The sequence below is a fragment of the Perognathus longimembris genome, chromosome 1, assembly GCF_023159225.1.
Source record: "Perognathus longimembris pacificus isolate PPM17 chromosome 1, ASM2315922v1, whole genome shotgun sequence".
NCBI classification, from domain to species: Eukaryota; Metazoa; Chordata; class Mammalia; order Rodentia; family Heteromyidae; genus Perognathus; species Perognathus longimembris.
Window position 1 is genome coordinate 145,424,022 of NC_063161.1, and position 13,682 is coordinate 145,437,703.

Sequence of the window (13,682 nt, forward strand, 5' to 3'; positions counted from 1 at the left end):
CCCCTGGGCCATGGCTGGAATTCCGATATAATAAATGGATTGCCTGGGACCAAGAGCTGAGTCACATATGTGGTGACTAATGATCTCTACTTCAAACATGGTTTGTAGTAGAGATCACTCATTGGTTATCATCTTGGCGGCTGCCCATCACCGAGACCCTTCCCTTTAAACTTTCTAGTTTCAGTCTGTCATTGACAGCCATGAAACATCCCAGAATCCTCTGAGGGAATGAATGCCCTGGAGCCTGAACTGTGCTGGGATTAAGGTCACTGCTGTCCTCATGAAGACCCCTAATTTCCGAGCATCTCCTGAAGTAGTTTGCACTTAGGAGTCAGTCTGGAGATCTTTCCCAGTGATTCCACAAGATCATGAATCCTGATGTAAGAAGAAGTGGTCAGAGATGAACTGATGACTTAGGTTCTTCAGCTTCAAGGAAGCTGAAGTCCCTGGACCAAGCTGGGCTTGGTTTTTGAAGATGGCCGGGTTGTGGAGGTGAGGGGGTGGGGGTGGGGAAGCCCAGGTGCTGGGGGTGGGTACCTGGCTGATAGAGGTCTAGTGGGTATGGACACTGAGTGGGTGGCAGGGATCTGCAGAACTGTGATCTGCCCAAAGCTGCTGAGAACAGGCTGCCTCCTCGGCCCTCTTTGTGTAGTCCCTTTGATCAAAGTGGAAAACTTCTGATAGTTGAATGGAAGCTGTGGGTGTTGAAAAATAAAAAGGTTTTGCTTGAAGTTATGTCTTCCTGAAGGCCTGTGAGGCTGAGAAGGGCAGTGGAAAAAAAATGTTTGTCTTACAGTTACTGGTTTTGCATACAGTACAATGTCCTGGGAGGGAAGGCTGACACGGGGGAAAATCACCCTTTGCTCTTACTCAGAGCCTTCCCAACAGTTGAGATTTTTCAGATCGGGTTCTTGTGTTTTGTGGGTCTAATTTTACTCCTTTTGCCATGGTACTCCTCTTTCACAAACCTCGGAGGGCTCCCTGCTTCCTGCTCCCAACATTGTAAACTGGTGCTTTCAGAATCAGACTCAGCATTCCTCGCTCCGTGCTCATTCCTTTCTCTCTTCTGTTCAAGCCACCCCATGTGCCAATGGACAGAGTCTGTGCCATTTCTTGTGATGTGATTTGCAAACTTTCTGGAAGCAAACTGTCCAGGGAGTGTAAAGCTGTAGGAAAGCAGAACTGCTTGGCAGAGGTTGCTCAGGAAGGAGGGCTGGGCCCCTCCCTCCCTTTCCCTTATTATTTTTTTTTTTTTGTCCAGGAGATGTTCCAAGATGCACACAATTTGGAAATTTGTGATTGAGTCCCAACTTTCCACTTTTCCAATGAGGGAAATGAGATGCAGAAGTGGGAGTAACTTGGAGTTCACACATGGAGGGGTAGAGAGCTCTCCGTAGTCTTTCTGCTTATTCTTAGTTCCTCTCTGCTAAAATTCTAGCCTCATTCAGGCTTCCTTTCATGTTTTTCTCACATTTCCAAGTTTCCACCCTTCCTTTCCTTTTCATTTCCCCTACTTCTCCCCATCCTGGAAAACCTTCCTAAAATCACACCACCACCACCATTCTTGGGGTCCCTCTGTGCCCCTACTGTGTGACAGAGTGATCAAATTCACCTGACTCAGGCAGATGAACGCATGTGGACTTTGCCTTCCTCATTAGGTGGGAGTCACTGAGTGTAGCCTGTACCTTCTCCATCTTTCTTCTGTCACATCCTATACTATTTGAGATTAGGCCTATGCATGGTTAACCCTCATTCAATGCTTATCCTGACTGGGAATTTATGGAAAAAGAAAGTTCTAGAAGGAGTGACTTCTGCAAAGGGATTTTGAAATGCCACTTCTCTCTCTCACTCCTTGCCTGCTCTCTGCTTCCCTCATCCTTCCACAGAAGATGTACCTGCTGATAGTCCTCAAGTCCCAGCACGCCTTTGTGAGATTGGTCATTAGCATTCTTCCAACCCATAAATAGTGGCTATTGTTAATGTGTGGCCTTGACATGTGGCACTTGGTGGACAGACCCAGATAATCCTTACCTCTTCAAGAGAGAACCACATTCTGAAGATAGTGGAGAGAAATCAGCCCTCTAGAGCCTGCTCTATTACTTCCTTCATACAATGGGTGGAGGGATTTCTATCATATAAACAAGAAGGCCCCAAAACATGGTTTCTGGAGCTGGAGCAGTAGCAGCAGCATCAGTTGGCCACATCAGAGAACTACAAGAACTTCTAGACCTGTCACCTCACAGGCTCAGGCTCAGGTGCAAGAACATGTTTAAATGAGCTTCCTGGAATTCTTGGAAGCATTTGAGAAAAACAACAACAACAAACAAACCACTTAAGCCCTGGGGAAGTAATCTAACTTCTCAAAAGAACCTCCAAGGAGTTATCTGATCTGGATTCTAGCCTTTGGGCCAGGTAGACTATTACCTCCATTGTGTAGCTGAGGACATGGAGGTGTAATAAAGTTACTTTCCAGGATGATGTAAACTGGGTTGTGTTTTCATGAAGACTAGTGTTCTGTATTTTGATGGAGCCATGGTTTTCAATCCACCTATGGATGCTAGCTCTAAAAATACATTGTACATATGGATGGAGATTTTTTTCAGAGCAAAACAAGCTTAATTTCATGCATCTAAAGTTCTGTTGTCTTATTATTGTATGTGGTAAGAAGGAATATTGCAGCAAAAACTATTGGTGTATGTAAAAGGGAACAGATTCACCTAGGGTTGTGTTAAGCAATAAAGTGTGTAGTTAAGCTGCTTTGTGAGGATGGAGGGCTTTATTCAATTAGCTGGAGAGCCATTAGCCTTGCCATCCTAAAGGGAAGAGAATGGTCATTGGAGTCAAACCATAGTGACGCTTCACAGAGAGGACTCAGGGCTGGGAATATGGCCTAGTGGTAAAAGTGCTCACCTCATATACATGAAGCCCTGGGTTCGATTCCTCATCACCACATATATAGAAAAAGCCGGAAGTGGTGCTGTGGCTCAAGTGGTAGAGTGCTAGCCTTGAGCAAAAAGAAGCCAGGGACAGTGCTCAGGCCCTGAGTCCAAACCCCAGGACTGGCAAAAAAAACAAACCAACCAATCACAGAGAGGACTCAGTAAGGTCAGGAGGAAAGATTCAGAGCAGAATCAGTAAGGTAGGATCCTTGGCCATGACAGTCACCTATTTTTAATAAATCAATTTTTATTGAAACATAATCATGGACATTTGCTTATGGCTATATTTTTGCTATAATGGCATAACTGAGTAGTTACAATAGAGATATAGCCCATGATATCTGAATATTTACTATTGAGTGCCTCACAGAACCTTTTTGACTTTCTGACCTAAAAGACTAAAATAAAAAAGACAATGAAAGTACTTTGAGGAAAAAAAGGAATTTGTTTCTTAAGTCTTCTCTAGGAAATCTTCACTTTTGTCTACATTGATAACTCAGGCTTTCATGTAAGAAGATTCTCTTTAGGATTCACAAAGTGAAGGGAAGCCATATGTAAGCGATGCTTTTGGTGTGTGCCAGAAATGGGACTCCTGGAGAGGACATGGGAGCTAAATGGGAACAAGGAGAGATGTTTAGATTGATGTATTTTAATACTAAATGTGTGTGATCTTTCTCTATGTCTATATCTTTATTTATGAATATATAGGAGTAAGAATTGAATCCATTAACATAGATACAGGCAGAAAGGCTGAGGGAAAAATCCTGGCTGGTGACAGTTTTAGCAGTTAAGCATAACCTGTAACTATGAGTTTCCTGGTAACAAGGGAAAAAAAGGAAATACCTTGTGTTGCATAACTCTTTTTGGTTGTAAAAAGTGGATGAGCTCAAAAAGGAGAAATAGATACTTTGCTGAATGTACAAGTACATTAAAATGGATAGCATATTTTGAAACCTATGAATTTAAAGCACGCTCTTGAAATGCACTGGGCTAAAATCTTGACAAGTGAAAATACTATAACATTCAAAAGGAAGTGTGATTTTTGATAACTCCTATCTAGTGGGAAAAGTAATTACAGGAAAGAAAACTCAAGTGTAGTGAAATGTCCCTTGCAAACTTCATTGTCTTTTCAAGGACATAGATGAGTCTGCATATATGTTCCTTTCCAAAGCTGAGGAAAGGGCATTACGTACTGACAAATAATGGATAAAGGAAGAGATATTGGCCACTGGGCATTTGAGAGCCTACCATGTACTCTCAAAGTAACAAAGAGTAAGGTTATCCTCACTCTTGCTCTTATGAAGCTTATGATGGGGTGAAAAGATGACCACTTAAATAATTAATATTCTATAATATAGACAAAATTAACCACACCTGGTTTGGAGTATCATTTATACAAATGAAGAAGTCAAGCTGATCTTTTATTCTCTAGTGGGTTTCTTTCAATCATCTCTTTGTCCTCTATACTAGTTGAGAGAGTAGGAATCGACCCCAAACTAATCTTAGAGTAGAATGGCCAACCTCCTCTCACCTGTGGAATCACCATCATTTTTTTTTTTTTGCAAGTCTTCTCTAGCTTTCCTCTCAGTCCTGTTTTCAGCCACTGACTCTCTACCCCACCTACAAGTACACTGCTTTTTCTTCTCATCCTGCTAACCTCTTCCCTGACTCCTCTTTTGTGTGGGCAGCACCCTTCCTACAACATCAAATGCTCTTTCTTGCAGGTCTTGCTCTTGCAGTTCAACACATTTTTTTTTTAAGTTGCTGCTCAGCGAAGGTCTCTCCTCTGCATTCTCACCCCTAACTTCCCGTAGCACAAGGTCCCTTTTTCCTCAATGGGGTTTCATAGCATGCTTGTGCCTCCTGTCAACAAGGATGGGAAGAATAATAAGTACTTTAGAGCTTCCACAACCTACGTTTCGTGAGGTCATTATGTACCAAACATCCATTCTCTCATATATTCATCATTTTGCTAAAATGCTATTTCTCATCTTTTAAATTCCTATCTCTGCCGAACTCCTGTCATTGCCCCTATGTATTGGAATATGTACAGAACAGACAGAAACTATGGCCCAGAGATAGCTGAGGGAATTGATGTCTCATTGGAATGGTTCCTGGGCTGTAACTAGTGTGCAAAGAGTTTGAGTGAACAAGTATTATTTTGGAGTAAGAGGGACAAGAGAGAGAGAGGGATAGAGGAGAAGTTTGAGTACGTCTCACAGGTACAGAATCAGAGATTTTTTTGAATAAGGAGTGTGGCTCATTTCTGGGATTGTCAATTCAAATTTTGATGTGTGTATTCAGACTCGAGTCTCCTCCCTTGGCTGACTGTACAGCTGTCCAGTAGCATTGTTTCCTGATGTAGCAAGTCAGGAAATGATCTTCTCTTTAAGGTAGGCTAAGGTTGTTGATTTTTTGTTTCATTCTAGGAAATTGTAAGTGTACCATTCTTGGTAATAAAGTTGAAATCAGTTTATCCCCTGTTTGTTAGGGAAAACTGTGTGAGCTATTTCCAATTGAACAGCTGCTCCGGCCCTGCAAGACTGTGTAGTTTCAGGTGGGAAGGACAATGACAAGGGCAATAAAAAACACAGGAACCTTTATTTGATGCCCTGTGGCAATGGGCTAGGGAGCGGATAACCAGTGTGGAAGTCCAAAAGGTGTTGGAGTGTAGGGAACACTGGAGCAGAGCTGTGAGACCTGGAAAGGGTTAAGACATTGGAAAGCCTTCTCAGCAGCACTCAGAAGGCTGAGAGCTGGGCCCTGGAAAGATCAGACAGTCCAGGCCAGTCACAGGTTCAAGTTTCTAAGGGTGAGCTGTCAGGATGCCAAAAGATTAAGACCTTGGAGAAAAAAGTCTATGAAAGTCTATGAAAGTTAGTGTTGGAGTATTTCTTGCTCCCCCCACCCTTCCTAAGGTAAGGAGCCAATTATCATTTGTATGCAAACTATGTCTCATGTTGATGATTGTAACTTCAAAGATAGATTGATACTCTAGTCTCTTGTAACCTGTAGTCAACCCTGCCCACCCACCCCCCCGCCCCACTGAACTGAATAAAAAGACTTGTCAACAGGAATCTCCAGGATTCAGAAGCCTTGTGAGTACTGGATTCCATGGTTCCCCCGTCCCCCCTTCTCTCTTTTCTCAGTTCTTCAGTATCTCCTGCTGTTCCTGGTTGTGGTTAGTGGCACTGGAGAATGAGAAAACTTGGAATGGAGCACCTAGCCAAGAAATCTGTCCTCAAGGCCTGGTTTCAAGACCCCTCCCTGGCCTTTCTATCCCAAAGCAAATGTTGGGTGTATGAATGCAGTAGGGTAACCTTCGTGGGCCTGCTTAGGTAGCCCAACTCTCAGGTCTTTTCTATTGGTAATATAATCATTATTTCCACTTTTCATTTCGCTCAATGATGGATACTATGTTTTGCAAACACCTTAGGCTTCTTCTAGGCACATTGTGGGTGCTGGGTTTATATTTGTTGGAAGAATCTGAGCCTTTCTTTAGTGGTCTTGATGCCTTAGACATCAAACTAGTTCAAAACCCTACTGCATGACATTCATGGACCACAAAACTTTCCTTGCTCCCTGGCCCAATCACCAACGGGATCCTTTCTCCTCTCCCTTCACTTCCTGGCATTTTTGCGCTCTGTCTTCTTACTTTGACCTGTTCCATCCTGGGTCTCACGTTTATTCCCTAGGTACAATTTTACCAGTAAATTTATCTCAGCTTTTGCTATTCTGTTTTTTATTTGTCTCAAATTTTTAATGTGACTATATATGCATTTTTATCAAGAAAATACTAGAATCATAATCTCTACCCACAAAGAAATCCATGAAGATTGTCTTGGAATTATATTGAATTTATGTTATACTGTTGTGTTTTTAAAATACATGTAGTTTCTTATGTGTCATAGGAAAAAACGTAGTGTTTCCTTGTTTGAGTACTATGTACTATATTTCACTACCTCTTTCCAGGAATGCACAATTAAAATTCTGCAGTGTGGAAAAACCAACCTTGGGTATCCTTCCTTCTTTCTCTATAAAGTCACTTTCTGAGTAGCCGCTCTCATCTTTCAGTTTAGGAAGCATTAATGTAGCTGGTGAACTTTTAGAGAGGTATAAGCCCTGTGTGGGGAATGAAGGAGGGAAGCAGCTACTAGTCCACAGGAACTCCTGCCATTTTGATCCAACTGTTGAAGATGGTTCCTCTGTCCTTAGAAAACTGGGACAAGGCACAGCTGGGAAAGGCTGTTGTCGCCTGAGTACCTCCTGTGAAGTCAGGCTCTACTGAACAAAACTGGGGTCCATACTGAACAAAATTGGCCCAGGTCTCATGGGTTTCACTGAATCAAGGGAACCTTCCTCCTAGATGACATGCCTTGCCTTTCTTCCTTCATTCCCTTGCATTGACATGATAAAACTTGACAAGATTGGTAGGGGAAGAAATAAAACTGTGAATAACTTAAAACATTGGGGGTATATATTGACGTTCATGATGCTTTGGGACTGAAAACTGCTTAGTTTGGCACAGTGGCTCACCCATGGAATCCTGAGAATCCTGGAATCCTGAGATCCTGACCAGGACTGCCAAATCCCAGCACTAACCCACCCCACCCCACCCCACCAAAAAAAAAAAAAAAGACCTAATATCTCTGTTTACAGTATCCTCTGGAGATCAGTAATGCTACGATTCAGAATTACAAATAAGACCTAGAAGCGTTGAGCTGTATACACAAATAGTTATTCTACCTGGCGATGGATGAGCCTTGCACCTGAATGTCAGCAACTGGCTGATGTTCTCTGCTATGCCTGTTCCCTGTGACTACTGGTTCTGACCCTGGATCACCCATGCAGTTGTCTCAGAATCGCACAGAGAGCTTCTGACATTAATTCTGAAGATCTGGGTGGGGATGGCTGCACTTCTAGCCAGTTCTAGGATACTGTTCACTTTGCTTTTACAAGAGCCATGCTGTCAACAGTGAGGAGAGACAATGGAGCTGATGTACAGTGGCTTGCTTCTCTTGGAAGACCAAAGCCAAGCGAATGCAGCAGGCTAACAGGAGAGTATGATACATATCTCTTCAGCAGGAGACTGAAGCAGTCTCAGGCTAGCCAAGTGTGTGGTGATGGGACTACAACAGGTATGTTTAGGTGTCACTTTCTGCAGAGTTCCAAACTCCATAGCAACCAAAACTGCTGCTAGAATCTCCAGGGTCTGCACCATGGGAAGTACAAATCTATTCCTTCCCAGCAGGCTTCCTAGTCATACAGTCATTTTCCCCATTGACAACACTGCTCCTCCATTCAGGGCATAGATTTCAGAGAATAAACAGAGCTACAAGGTCAACCCGTTTTTCCCATAGAGAAGAAGCCGTTTTGTTCAAATTTCGTTTACACTTACCGATTTGTTTTTTGTTCCTGAGCCAATGAAGATCACCAGGTTAGTCTGTAACCCACAGTGTTTCTAACAATTTGGAAGGGGCCAAGGGAATCAGATGGGGACTTGTGAGTTGGGCATTTCTATGAGTAGCCTTTCAGCAAACTCAGTGAAAGACTCCAGGAAAGACTTGTGAGAAAGTTTGGCCCTCAAAGTGTGTGGGAACCAAGGTTTGAGCAGAGAGGGTAAGAGGTGCTGCGTAGTGTAGGCAATATAATTTGCTTAACCCTGTACTTGTTTAAACCAGATGCCTAAGAGGTGAACAGAGTGCTTTTAATAACCATGCTGAATCACACTGGGGAAGTGGTATAAATGGAGACTGTACTAACCAAGTTGTGTCAAGCAGGGTCACTGTAGATATACTTTGTTTTCTGCCAATAAATTCTTTACTAAAGATTGTGTGATGCACCATTACTTAAAGAGCTGTGCATATGTGTGGGAGATGGAGAGGGATGTGATGAAACATCAAATACACTTTCTAGGTAGGAAAATTGGAGGGAAAATTAGGGTCTAACATGATGGACTATTGTTAGGTGAATAACAGACACAAACATTCAGGGTAAGGAAAACATGACTTTGCAATCTTTTATTTTTTGTTTTTATTGTAAAGGTGGTATGCAGAGGGGTTGTACTTACATAAGTCAGGTAAAGAGAACATTTCTTTTTGGGCAATGTCACCCCTTCTTTTGCTTTCTCCCAGTTTTTCCCTTTCAACCTTCCCCTACAAGTTTTTATAGTTTGTTTTCAACACAGTGTCTAGTTTGTTCATCATTTGTCCCATCATTTTTGTGCTCTTCCTTGCCCTCCCCCAAACAGATAAACTTAAAAAAACAGTGACCAAGGAGAAAAACAAAACAAAAAACAAAAAACTACTTGATTACAGTTCTTGCACTTTGATAAATATCATTTTATATGATTCAATGCACATAGTTATTGAGCCTTTGTGATCCTTTCCTAAAAATATCCTCCTTTGGTCTCACTGTGTGAATGTCTAGAGTCCTGTTTAATTTATCATGTCCAAATGTATTTTTTTTTGTCTTTTACCATCCAGTGTGTTCACTTGTAGATTTATAGGCCCATTTTGGTTACAATAAGTGAGGGAAACAATGAAACCTATGTTTCTTTGGGTCTGGCTTACTTCACTTAATATAATTTTCTCTAAGTCTTTCCATTTCCTTATAATTTGTACAATATCATTCTTTCTGATGGAAACATAGAATTCCGTTGTGTATCTATGCCACATTCCAATCTTCTTTTATCTGCTATGAAAGAAGCCTCAAGGTTGATTTTTCTCCCTTTTCCATTCTACCTCTTTGTTTTAGTCAGTATAATACACAGATAAGCTTCTCTAACAAGCTAATTATTAAATACTAGGGTCCAAATAACATTTATTTTCTTACATATGTGAGATATAATGGGTGACAGGCATCTCTTTAGCTTATAAGGTGTGGGTGTGTTTGTCAGCTTCCCATTACTGTAACAGTACCTGAGATATGAAAACTTCTAAAGAGCAAAGGTTTACTTGGGCTCATTGATTTAGAAATTGTAGTCCATAAGGTGATGTGCCCAGTGCATGTACACCTCTAATGGGAGTGTGGGATGGCAGGAAACAAGTGGTAGAGCAAACCCCTCAGGTCCTAACCAGGAGGCCAAAGAGGAAGAAACTGGAGCCCTACAGCACAAAGGCACACCCTCAGCCACCTGAGGAGCTCCCCCACCAGGCCCTACTTCCAGGAGCCACCAACCTGCCGGTGATTGTCTTCCTAGCTTGCAGACACCTGCCTTCTTTCTGTGTGATGGGTGAGAGGGATTGCTCTCTGGTCTCTTTTTATTAGAGACACTAAATCTCATCAGCAGTTCCTCATCAGAATTTTAGATAAACCTAATTATCTCCTACGGTCTTACTGTCAAATATCACACTGGGCACTCAGTACATAAGTCTTGGGGTGGGGAGGAGCATATGTGTCCAATTCACAACAGATATTTCCTTCCAGTTTTCTTTCTTTGCCTGGGATACTTTCTGACTGGAACTGTAGGTTCTGGCCCACCTGTGATGCTGGGAACTGTGACTTCTAGTCACATGGTTTCTTGATGCCTTAGTTTCTCTGTCTATTTTCATAGCTGTTGGAATCATGAACAGGAAGGAGATTTATGGAAAGTGGTAATTATCATGGTACAGTCAGAGAAAGAGAGAGATTGACTTCTTAGCCTTTCATTTAACATTCTTGCTATGTAGGAGGCCAATCTTCATCTCACTATTGTTATGAGTGCTAGGATCACAGGTGTGCAACACCAGGCTTGGATAACATGGGTTTTTTTGAGTACTAAGTGCATTTTCCCCCTGAAAATTAGTTATTTGTTGACAAACAATAAATCCTCATAGACTTTTCCCCTTAGGGGCATATGCATTATTTTTGTGCCTAATTCTAGATTCACTTAATATTGTAAAGTGAAGGTACCTGCTCCAATCTTGGGGCCATAAAAACTTACTAGGTTTGGAGGATAATTTGGAAGTGAAGTAATGATGGATAACAATGATGATGACAGCACTTACCTAAGACCTTATGAGGGGCTAAGCTCTGTTTTCTCTTCTATTGCCTCAGTAATTTCTCATGATTCTTTATGGTCTAGTTGTTAATGTTAGTCCCCATCTCTTTCAGTTTGCAGAATTTGTTGGAGAAATGATGGAGGGTGCATGTAAAATGCATGTAAAATGATGAAGGGTCCAGTAAAAAGAAGTACAAAGGCCTTGTGGTTGGAAAGAAAGTGGCTCATGACTCATGTGAGGAACTGGAAGAAAGTATTTGGAATCACATTGGATAAAATGCTAAAGAAAGAAGACTTGCTGTCCATTGAGGCATGAATATGTTAAGTGAGGGAGGAAGGAAGAAAATGTGAAAGTCTGTGTGGCTGTCAAATACAGATGTCTGGAAAATATACTTTCCATGTAATATGAAGTTATGGAGAATTTGGGTAGAAGTTGTATTTATGTATTCTTCATAATGTTACTATAGACTCAGAGAAATGTGGGTTTAGTAGGAATAATTAGTACATGTCTAGGATAGTCCTAGCAGAAGATCACAAGGGCTATACCCATATGAACACATAAGATGATGCTAAGTGAAATGAACTCCAAGTTATGGAATCAAGTGGTATATCATTGTTGTTATTTTCAACATGCCATGTGAATCTGTGCCCTTTTTTCCCATGGTTTTACCCCTGATATCACTGTAATTTTAGCACCCTGGATTATATATATATATATATGAACTAGGGAAGGGAAAGGGAAAACCAAAGTCAAGAGACAAAGGATAAAAAGACAAACCATTGCAATAGCAATATTTGCAAAACTATATGGTGTAAATGAACTGTGCAACTCATAGGGAGGAGAGGGAAATGGGGAGGGGGAGGTGGGGGAAAATGAAGGAGGAGGAAACAAGGTGGATAAAAATGTACTTACTGCCTTATGTATGAAACTGTAACCCCTCTGTGCTTTATTTTGACAAAGAAATTTTTTAAAATGCAAAAAAAAAAAAAACCCAACTCAATACCAATAGGAGAGCATTTAGGGTTTGCTAGCAGTTTTCTTGTTGGAATCTGTGCAGATGAATGTGGTTGCTCTGGGAGGGCTATGAGTTCAAGGAGGACATACTTGTCCCTGAGCTGATTTAAACCTACATTGTGCATCAGGGAAGAGGGTGATCTTTGTGTAACCCTGTGACAACTTGTCTATTCTGTCTCCGAGTGTTTTTATTGGATGGTTGTAGGAAAGGCCTTTTCATCTTTTGGGCAAATGATTGGCTGTTTTTGAAGCTAGGTTTTGATTCTCTGGGAGCATTTTGTTCCATTGAATTGTCTTAGGAATGAATATCCTTGAATTGTGTGTTCTATAGAGGTCTCTTTCTGTGAAGCTGAAATATGTATGTGCATAATTATATATTATATTTGCATTACCCATATACAAAAGACATTTCTGATGGATCCTTGTGTTCTATAGCAAGTATTTATTTAAACAAATCCTATGTTAGATTCTGGTGATGCAGTATTAAGCTCTTGAAAACAAGGTTCATGTCTCTGATGGACACTCTGGAGGTGCTTATAGAAATTAGGCAGAAATAAACTTGGGGAAGTGAAAGCTTTATTGACCAAGAAGAAAGGCAGTAGTCACTATGAGGCAGAATAAAAGAGATAGGAGATGCCCTGAGGAGCTTTGTTTGTCCCAGAAATCCTTGCTCCTACTCTTCACCAACCCTGGGACAGATTGGCTTTTACTGTCTCATAGGGCTCATCTGCCTTTCTGTTGGGATCAGCCAGAGAGAGGAGGGAGGAGAATAAGCTGTGTGGGGGGGGGGGAGGGGGGGTCTTCCCTGCCCATCCCTACCAGATCTCCTGCTTGATTGTGACCCTTTACTCAAGGCCACCACTTCTTTCGGCAATACTGAGATTTGAACTCAAGGCTTTGCTAGGCTGGCGCTCTTCCCTTGATCCACACACCAGTCCTGTTTGGGGCAGGTTGTCTTTAGGATAGGACCTTACTTTCCTCCTGGGTAAGCACCTGGCACACGATCCCTGGACATTAGGCGTCCCGTGGTTGCAGGTGCACAGCACTGTGTTCTGCTTCCTGCCATGGAGATGGAGTCCTGAATTATTTTTTCTTTCCAGGATGACCTTGAACTACGATCCTCCTGATCTCAGTCTCTCAAGTAGCTAGGATCATAGGCATGAGTCATGGGTACCCACCTTCTACCAATTCTTTAAAGTGGCCAACTTCCTCTTCTTGCCCAGTCCAAATTCTAGGACCTGTTTCCTTCCCTCCTCACCTCAGGCCTTTCCTTGCTGTCACTGGCCGTGGGATATTGTATTTTCTTGTTGGTGTCCCTGAGCCTGCCTCTGCCTTTGTATAGTTACTTCATGACGATATTACCCCATTTGGTATATGATACCTGTTTCCTGACATTGCCCTGAGGGATGTACATTCCACAGGGTCCTTTTGAAGATAAGGTATTTTATGTTCAAGCCTGCAATGCCAGATTGCCTGCAAATTACCATGTGGGCCAGATAATTAATGGGAAGAAGTGAGTTTCAGAAACAAGGAACAATGCGTATGCAAGCCATCTGGCCAGACAGAACTTCATGTGTTCACGGGACCTATTGAGGACACATGTGTGGGGACAGAAGGAAGCGTGAGGTTAGCAAAATGAATGGTAGAAGCTGTTAGGGAGTTTGGATTTGACTGCAATAAAAGCTATTGAAGGATTTTAGGGAGGAGAGTGTCATGATCATTTTTGATCCATTGGTGCATTCATTTG